General features: G+C 38.0%; 2 non-coding genes and 1 pseudogene across 2 annotated transcripts; all 3 read right to left on the bottom strand.

Moving 5' to 3' along the window:
* Positions 1-679: 679 nt before the first annotated feature.
* Positions 680-6,226, bottom strand: LOC116803094 (annotated as a pseudogene).
* Positions 6,227-6,620: 394 nt separating this feature from the next.
* Positions 6,621-6,799, bottom strand: LOC116803090. Its single transcript, XR_004363374.1, has one exon. It is a non-coding gene; the product is annotated as a 5.8S ribosomal RNA (ribosomal RNA).
* Positions 6,800-7,486: 687 nt separating this feature from the next.
* On the bottom strand, positions 7,487-9,480 carry LOC116803093. The gene has a single exon (XR_004363377.1). It is a non-coding gene; the product is annotated as a small subunit ribosomal RNA (ribosomal RNA).
* Between the last annotated feature and the right edge of the window lie 649 nt (positions 9,481-10,129).

Raw genomic sequence — 10,129 nt, 5'->3', positions numbered from 1 at the left:
AATGCGCATCCCTACCACGAGAATGTCGCCATACATAGGGAACTTGGAATCCCACAAGTCGCTGATGAAATCTCCAGGCTCAGCGAGAGATACCTGAAAAGGCTCGAAAACCACCCTAACCACCTCGCCACCAACCTGTTAGACAATAGCCAAACAAGCAGACGTCTCATGAGGAGACACCCTCTCGATCTTCCACAACAATAGACAACACATATAAAACCCGCCACAAATACATGTACAATAGTATCCCTTAAGCTAATGTTCCCCCGCAAAACCATTTAATTATTGTCCACTAGGACAGATTTTAAATAAATAAACGCACGCTAAAAAAAAAAAAAAAAAAAAAAAAAAAAAAAAACTAAATTGATGACGAGGTGTTTGGCAACTTGATACAATTCTTTAAAGTCTTTATATCAAAAATTATATGATAGGGACAATATCATATGCGTCACTAAATTGATGACGAGGTGTTTGGCAACTTGACACAATTCATTAAAGTCTTTATATTAATTATATGATAGGGACAATATCATATGCGTCACTAAATTGATGACGAGGTGTTTGGCAACTTGACACAATCCATTAAAGTCTTTATATTAATTATATGATAGGGACAATATCATATGCGTCACTAAATTGATGACGAGGTGTTTGGCTACAGGAAAAAATCATTTATTTATCGAATCATCAAGCAAAGGATAAGCTTCAGTGGATCGCAGTATGGCAGCTGCTCAACCACTTACAACACCTTGCCTGTTACAAAAGTCGTTTACAATTGATTCTAGGCTTTGTCATTGTATTAAATAATGCTTTTATATGTAACTAGCGCGGCATCAGGTGATCGAAGATCCTCCTAATTTACTATGTTACAAATTACATTGGCATCACATCCATTGTCGTTTATAAAATAAATTATAAACTTTAAATGGTTTAGAAGCCATACAATGCAAATTGCCCCTTATTTATCATTGCAGTCCAGCACGGATACGACCTTAGAGGCGTTCAGGCATAATCCAACGGACGTAGCGTCATACCACTGTTCGCTCGAACAAGTATTGTGCCATTGGTCCGTACCTGCGGTTCCTCTCGTACTACGCAGGAATGCTGTCGCAACAACGTTTTGTCATTAGTAGGGTAAAACTAACCTGTCTCACGACGGTCTAAACCCAGCTCACGTTCCCTTGCATGGGTGAACAATCCAACGCTTGGTGAATTTTGCTTCACAATGATAGGAAGAGCCGACATCGAAGGATCAAAAAGCGACGTCGCTATGAACGCTTGGCCGCCACAAGCCAGTTATCCCTATGGTAACTTTTCTGACACCTCTTGTTAAAAACTCTTTAAACCAAAAGGATCGATAGGCCGAGCTTTTGCTGTCCCTGTGTGTACTGAACACCGAGATCAAGTCAGCATTTGCCCTTTTGCTCTATGTGTGGTTTCTGTCCGCACTGAGCTGGCCTTGGGACACCTCCGTTATTATTTGAGAGATGTACCGCCCCAGTCAAACTCCCTACCTGGCAATGTCCTTGAATTGGATCATACCTGAGTAATTGGAGTTATACCAAATTTTCAAATCAAAAATACATAAATGCATCGTTTTATTAAAGAATTTGTTTGCGATTATATAACAAACTCGTGATACTTTGATCAAGAAGCTTGCATCAAAACCCAATACCATAAGATATAATAAATATATCCGTATAATGGCTAGGAAATGATACACGTTCCATTTAATCAAGTAAGTAAGGAAACAATAAGAGTAGTGGTATTTCATTGACGATACCAAACCGAGGTCTAATATCTCCCACTTATTCTACACCTCTTATGTCTCCTTACACTGCCAGATTAGAGTCAAGCTCAAAAGGGTCTTCTTTCCCCGCTAATTATTCCAAGCCCGTTCCCTTGGCTGTGGTTTCGCTAGATAGTAGATAGGGACAGTAGGAATCTCGTTAATCCATTCATGCGCGTCACTAATTAGATGACGAGGCATTTGGCTATTTTTTTTTTTTTTTTTTTTTTTTTGATCGCGGAGGTATGGAAATCTATCGAAAGATACTAGGTCTGTCAACACTTCAGTTTCCTAGCATGCACGATTCATTGCTCTATCTGAACCGAAGTTCCGCAACGCCTACGTACTAAAACCATCCTCATAGCCAATTTATATATTACCATTATTTGCGATGTTTATGCCTTTATTGATGTTATGCCAAGACAGCAAGCAAATGTTTTGAACCAAACGTTTTAGCTAAGTCCAATCTCGGGAAAACCCGCTCAGGTACATGAACTGTTTAAAACAACCGAGACTGCCTCTCATAACCTGGACGCTAATGATATGACTATCATATTTGCTGAGGAGACCCTTCGCTATCAATCTTTTAACGGATTGACCACTCCAGATCCCCCTCCAGTTCAGGGTGGCAGAATGGAATTCAATGTCACCTGCGGCTTCGAATCTGCGACGCAACTCAGTTCGTATGTCCGGTCTGTCGTATCTATTGATTTTGCGCTGGTGTGCATCATCCATAGAGTGTCCGTCTGTCACAATTTGTATGTCGATCACATCAATGTGATTTTGTCGTAGTGCCACCAGGTCTGGTTTATTAAGACCGGATTCGCACTGCAGACTTGGTTCAACAATGACTACGCAGCCTCTCTCCTCAAGTCCCCGCTTGATTCGATTTACTACGCAGTTGTGTCTAGCTATGCGCCTCCCATGCGATCGGTAACATTTTTGCATAATATGGTTTGTTGTTTCGGGAGCGTCACATCCTGCACGACACTGTCGTTCCAATTCGTGCCTTCCCCTTGTAGTACGAGACTTCGTGGGTAGGGCATTTATCCGCAGACGAATACCGTCTATATATTCCTTTCCTGTTAGTAAACGCGTGGGTTGATTAACCCACCCGTGTTGCGGGCCCCAATGGCCTGCTTCACGGAGTCCGCTACCATCAACTGAGAGGTACAATTTGTTCGCCCAATATTTTTCTATTGCCGGACGCGATAACAATTCATTTTGTTCTGCTAATAATCTATCTCGGGCCCGTTGTTTTTCTGCTTCGAGGAAAGAGCTGGCTACCTCGTTTTGCGTGAGGTGAGGCCATTTAATATTACTCAAACGTCTTAGCCTTAACATTGGAGCTACCCATCTAAGTGATGGAATTCCGAGACCTCCACTTTTTGGGGGTGCGTGAATGAATGCTATCGGTATATCCAGCGGAAGATTTAGCCATCTTCGCACATAGTATCGTATTAGTTTGTCAGTTTTTCGTAGGACGCCTATCGCCACACTCCCAAGGGCTAACTTGTGATAGAGCTGTGGGATAAGGACAGTCCTAAGGGCGAACATCCTCTGTTGTGGTTTGAGGGGGGCCTTTGTCAATCTTTGTAGCTTCGGACCAATGTCCTCGGCCGGATTGCATCGAACCCTCCCGGTTGCAGTGAAGTTGATGCCTAAGTACTTCCACTCGTCCGTTCGCTTCAATGATGGAATCTCCCTTGAGCCTACGTAAAAGCTCTGTGCCTCTAGCACGGTACACTTCTGTTTCGGCTGGCCCTTAATGCCAACGGTAAAACATTTGTCGGCATTAAGAGAGTCATAGTTACTCCCGCCGTTGACCCGCGCTTACTTGAATTTCTTCACTTTGACATTCAGAGCACTGGGCAGAAATCACATTGTGTCAACACCCGCTAGGGCCATCACAATGCTTTGTTTTAATTAGACAGTCGGATTCCCCAAGTCCGTGCCAGTTCTGAATTGATTGTTAATTGATAATCGTTATAATTGATAAGAACTAATTGGTTTAACCCAAATAGTATTCTTAAAAATTTTAGCAAGAAAGTTCCACAATTGGCTACGTAACTAAACTATCCGGGGAACAAGTAACTAACATAAATGCTAGAAACTCTATTTACCCAGAACGAGCACATAAACCATGTTATTGTTTCCCAATCAAGCCCGACTATCTCAATCTTCAGAGCCAATCCTTATCCCGAAGTTACGGATCTAATTTGCCGACTTCCCTTACCTACATTATTCTATCGACTAGAGACTCTTCACCTTGGAGACCAGCTGCGGATATTGGTACGGCCTGTTGAGAAGTTTGCGTGTCCCCACCATAAATTTTCAAGGTCCGAGGAGAAAATATCGACACAACAGTATATGTCATGCTCTTCTAGCCCATCTACCATATCTCTCTGCGAAAGACTTCCATGGTAGTACGGCTATAAAACAGAAAAGAAAACTCTTCCGATATCTCTCGACGGCTTCTTTATGGTCGTTCCTGTTGCCAGGATGAGCACGAGGCCCATATTTAATAACAAACGGATACTCAACAGGTTACGGAATTGGAACCGTATTCCCTTTCGTTCAAAATTATTCAAGTGTATTATATTCGCTTTGTTTATATAGTTAGGCATTTTTGTTTTACTTGAAAATTTTCGGCTTTCGCCTTGAACTTAGGACCGACTAACTCGTGATCAACCACTGTTCACACGAAACCCTTCTCCACTTCAGTCCTCCAAGGTCTCATTCGATTATTTGCTACTACCACCAAGATCTGTACCAATGGCAGCTCCATGCAGGCTTACGCCAAACACTTCTACGCATACCATTGTACCTTCCTACTCACTAAAGTTTCAAAATTTATATCACAAGTAATATAAATCATCTACTTTAGCGGTAATGTATAGGTATACAACTTAAGCGCCATCCATTTTAAGGGCTAGTTGCTTCGGCAGGTGAGTTGTTACACACTCCTTAGCGGATTTCGACTTCCATGATCACCGTCCTGCTGTTTTAAGCAACCAACGCCTTTCATGGTATCTGCATGAGTTGTTAATTTGGGCACCGTAACATTACGTTTGGTTCATCCCACAGCGCCAGTTCTGCTTACCAAAAGTGGCCCACTGGGCACATTATATCATAACCTTGAACTTCATATCAAGAAAGTTAAGGTTCTTACCCATTTAAAGTTTGAGAATAGGTTAAGATCGTTTCGACCCTAAGGCCTCTAATCATTCGCTTTACCAGATAAGATTATTTTATATAATATTAAAATGCACCAGCTATCCTGAGGGAAACTTCGGAAGGAACCAGCTACTAGATGGTTCGATTGGTCTTTCGCCCCTATACTCAATTCTGACAATCGATTTGCACGTCAGAACTGTTTCGGTCTTCCATCAGGGTTTCCCCTGACTTCAACCTGATCAAGTATAGTTCACCATCTTTCGGGTCACAGCATATATGCTCAAGGTACGTTCCAGTTAGAGGCATAAATAATATAAATATACATTATACATAACTATATAGAACGCCCCGGGATTGTGTTAATTAGCTATAAATAGCTAAAAAACTAATCCCATTATTAGTCAAGTTAATTACGCTATTAGGTTTACATCCCAATAACTTGCACATATGTTAGACTCCTTGGTCCGTGTTTCAAGACGGGTCCCGAAGGTATCCTGAATCTTTCGCATTGTTAATCATACAAGAGCATATAATAAACACAAAAATCAATGATAATTATGCCATTATATAATTCCGAAAAATTAACGCTCTGTAATAATATAAATCTATCAGCACTTTATCAAATTAATAACATTTATTCTGTGTTAAAATGCAAGCAATTTAATTGGAATAAACTATAAGTTATATTTTATGATAAATTTGGGATATGCTAATAGATTACAATGTCCTTATATGGAAAAAATGCACATTATTCTTAATAATATTATTTAAATATTACAATTTTAATGATGAATTTTCCATAACGGATATTCAGGTTCATCGGGCTTAACCTCTAAGCAGTTTCACGTACTGTTTAACTCTCTATTCAGAGTTCTTTTCAACTTTCCCTCACGGTACTTGTTTACTATCGGTCTCATGGTTATATTTAGTTTTAGATGGAGTTTACCACCCACTTAGTGCTGCACTATCAAGCAACACGACTCTTTGGAAACATCATCTAGCAATCATTAACGTTATACGGGCCTGGCACCCTCTATGGGTAAATGGCCTCATTTAAGAAGGACTTAAATCATTAATTTCTCATACTAGAATATTGACGCTCCATACACTGCATCTCACATTTGCCATATAGACAAAGTGACTTAGTGCTGAACTGTTTTCTTTTCGCTCGCCGCTACTAAGAAAATCCTTGTTAGTTTCTTTTCCTCCCCTAATTAATATGCTTAAATTCAGGGGGTAGTCCCATATGAGTTGAGGTTGTATATATAACTATATTTTGCCATAAATTCTTTATATATAAATGATAAAACAATCAATTAAATTCGTTATAAATAGTTCCAATAGTTCTTGTAAGCAAAGTCATTTTTATCCATTTAACGAACCAACGAAGAATAATAACAAAACCAAGATTTTTCTTTTTCCGAATCATTAATAAGAGACAATTCTAGATGAAAAATATTTCAATTTTTTATGCTAGACATTTCTCAGTATTATTTGATTGAAAAAGAAAATATTTCTCTTCGTTTTTCACATTCAAATGTGAGATAATGTTTTTCATTTCTTTTTTAATATTATGAATAAAATCATTATTTAATCCAATAATATACCATATGCTTATAAAAAATTTATAAACAACTTAATTAGCATAGTCTTACAACCCTCAACCATATGTAGTCCAAGCAGCACTATAAAATTAATTAAAGTACATAACAGCATGGACTGCGATATGCGTTCAAAATGTCGATGTTCATGTGTCCTGCAGTTCACACGATGACGCACAGTTTGCTGCGTTCTTCATCGACCCATGAGCCGAGTGATCCACCGCTTAGAGTTTTATAATTCAATTTTATATAATGTCAATATTGTTTTTATTGAAAGAAATTAAAAATACACCATTTTACTGGCATATATCAATTCCTTCAATAAATTTATTTTTATACCTAAAATAAATGTTGCGAAATGTCTTAGTTTCATATAAGCATTATGTATCATAATAATCTGGTTATGGTTTGCTATTTTGGGTGACACATACTGCAAAATTTATATAAAACATTAACCTGATGGATGACAGGTACAAACATTGTATATTTTAGGTTGTTGCATTAGCCAACGTATGCTCATAACATAGATGAACAATACATATTCGCAACGCGTGTATATTATGGTCCATATACACACACACTTATTTTGATTACCACACATTCAAAATTATTTTTATTTTAATTCGACTTCTACTTTCGAATTTAGTTTAGTTTCTTCGATTTCCATTTTCGAGAATTTGTTTTTATAGGAAACGCCGTTGTTGTAGTAAGTACTGCCACAAATACGCACAGCAACATTAATAATGTTAAAGTCTTTTTATGAGGTTGCCAAGCCCCACATATAAAATAAAAGCCATCTTCATTTTATTTTGACTTTAACTTTTGATTCCGTGGAATCATTTTGTAATATTTTTATTTTGGTAAATTGTATTTATTTGTATTATAACAAATATTTATTAACGATAAGGATATTATACAATAATGATCCTTCCGCAGGTTCACCTACGGAAACCTTGTTACGACTTTTACTTCCTCTAAATAATCAAGTTCGGTCAACTTTTGCGAAACAACCGTAACACGCAAGGCGTCACAGTGATCACGTCCGGAGACCTCACTAAATAATTCAATCGGTAGTAGCGACGGGCGGTGTGTACAAAGGGCAGGGACGTAATCAATGCGAGTTAATGACTCACACTTACTGGGAATTCCAAGTTCATGTGAACAGTTTCAGTTCACAATCCCAAGCATGAAAGTGGTTCAGCGGTTTACCCGGACCTCTCGGTCTAGGAAATACATGTGATACTTTCATTGTAGCGCGCGTGCAGCCCAGGACATCTAAGGGCATCACAGACCTGTTATTGCTCAATCTCATTATTGCTAGACGCAATTTGTCCATTTAAGAAGCTAGTGTCCTTATAATGGGACAAACCAACAGGTACGGCTCCACTTACATAAACACATTCAAACACAATAAACATTTTACTGCCACCATGAATGAAGGCTACATAAGCTTCAGCACCATAATCCTGAAGATATCTATTTAATATATTTGAGTCTCGTTCGTTATCGGAATTAACCAGACAAATCACTCCACGAACTAAGAACGGCCATGCACCACCACCCATAGATTCGAGAAAGAGCTATCAATCTGTCTTACACACTTATGTTCGGACCTGGTAAGTTTTCCCGTGTTGAGTCAAATTAAGCCGCAGGCTCCACTCCTGGTGGTGCCCTTCCGTCAATTCCTTTAAGTTTCAGCTTTGCAACCATACTTCCCCCGGAGCCCAAAAGCTTTGGTTTCCCGGGAAGCGACTGAGAGAGCCATAAAAGTAGCTACACCCAATTGCTAGCTGGCATCGTTTATGGTTAGAACTAGGGCGGTATCTGATCGCCTTCGAACCTCTAACTTTCGTTCTTGATTAATGAAAACATCTTTGGCAAATGCTTTCGCTTAAGTTAGTCTTACGACGGTCCAAGAATTTCACCTCTCGCGTCGTAATACTAATGCCCCCAAACTGCTTCTATTAATCATTACCTCTTGATCTGAAAACCAATGAAAGCAGAACAGAGGTCTTATTTCATTATCCCATGCACAGAATATTCAGGCATTTGAAGCCTGCTTTAAGCACTCTAATTTGTTCAAAGTAATAGTACCGGCCCACAATAACACTCGTTTAAGAGCACTAGTGCAGGTTTTTAAATAGGAGGAACATATGAAAAAATACAAGTATTTAATCACATATAAGAACTCCACCGGTAATACGCTTACATACATAAAGGTATAGTACTAACCACAATTGTAAGTTGTACTACCCGTATGAAGCACAAGTTCAACTACGAACGTTTTAACCGCAACAACTTTAATATACGCTATTGGAGCTGGAATTACCGCGGCTGCTGGCACCAGACTTGCCCTCCAATTGGTCCTTGTTAAAGGATTTAAAGTGTACTCATTCCAATTACAGGGCCTCGGATATGAGTCCTGTATTGTTATTTTTCGTCACTACCTCCCCGAGCTGGGAGTGGGTAATTTACGCGCCTGCTGCCTTCCTTAGATGTGGTAGCCGTTTCTCAGGCTCCCTCTCCGGAATCGAACCCTGATTCCCCGTTACCCGTTGCAACCATGGTAGTCCTAGATACTACCATCAAAAGTTGATAGGGCAGACATTTGAAAGATCTGTCGTCGGTACAAGACCATACGATCTGCATGTTATCTAGAGTTCAACCAATATAACGATCTTGCGATCGCTTGGTTTTAGCCTAATAAAAGCACATGTCCCATAAGGTTCATGTTTTAATTGCATGTATTAGCTCTAGAATTACCACAGTTATCCAAGTAACTGTTAACGATCTAAGGAACCATAACTGATATAATGAGCCTTTTGCGGTTTCACTTTTAATTCGTGTGTACTTAGACATGCATGGCTTAATCTTTGAGACAAGCATATAACTACTGGCAGGATCAACCAGAATAATGTTTTTCCTTCATATTCCATTCATATTTTTTGAATCGAAATAAGCAATATAATAGATATATAGATTTTTCACTTTATATAATTCCATGATTTTTATTATATTGAATAAAATTCAATATTTCGCCTTTGGGTAAAATTTTAAATATATAAATATAAGTAAAAAATCTATTCGATTACGGCCATTTTTATATAGCATTCGTAATCCATATTTTCATTTTTAATTTATACTTGTTTTACCAATATAACAAGAATTTCATATAATTATTGTAATATATATGTTTCTATAATTTTATCTTTTTATATATACATATTTCATTATAAAATATCATTTTATTTCCAACATACATAATTATTGTATCCACACATGTACAATTTTTGTTTAACCAATATAAATATTAAGTTAAATCATTTGCATTTTGAAGATAAATTTAAAATTTATCTCTTTTCATATATCTCTCTGGTAATATATAACATAAAACCAAGCGCATATGATAATATTTCCACATTTAATATATAATTTTATATTTCTTTCATAAGAATCCATATTTGTATTATACCGTAACGATATAATAATCCAACTATACGGCAGGTAATAAATTAATATTTGCCTGCCTCCAAAAATTAACGATAATATATGGAAACGATTT

This window comes from Drosophila sechellia, unplaced genomic scaffold (assembly GCF_004382195.2).
Source record: "Drosophila sechellia strain sech25 unplaced genomic scaffold, ASM438219v1 U_286, whole genome shotgun sequence".
Taxonomy (NCBI): domain Eukaryota; kingdom Metazoa; phylum Arthropoda; class Insecta; order Diptera; family Drosophilidae; genus Drosophila; species Drosophila sechellia.
The sequence above is the reverse complement of the archived record's forward strand: the minus strand, read 5'-3'. Positions and strand labels throughout refer to the sequence as shown.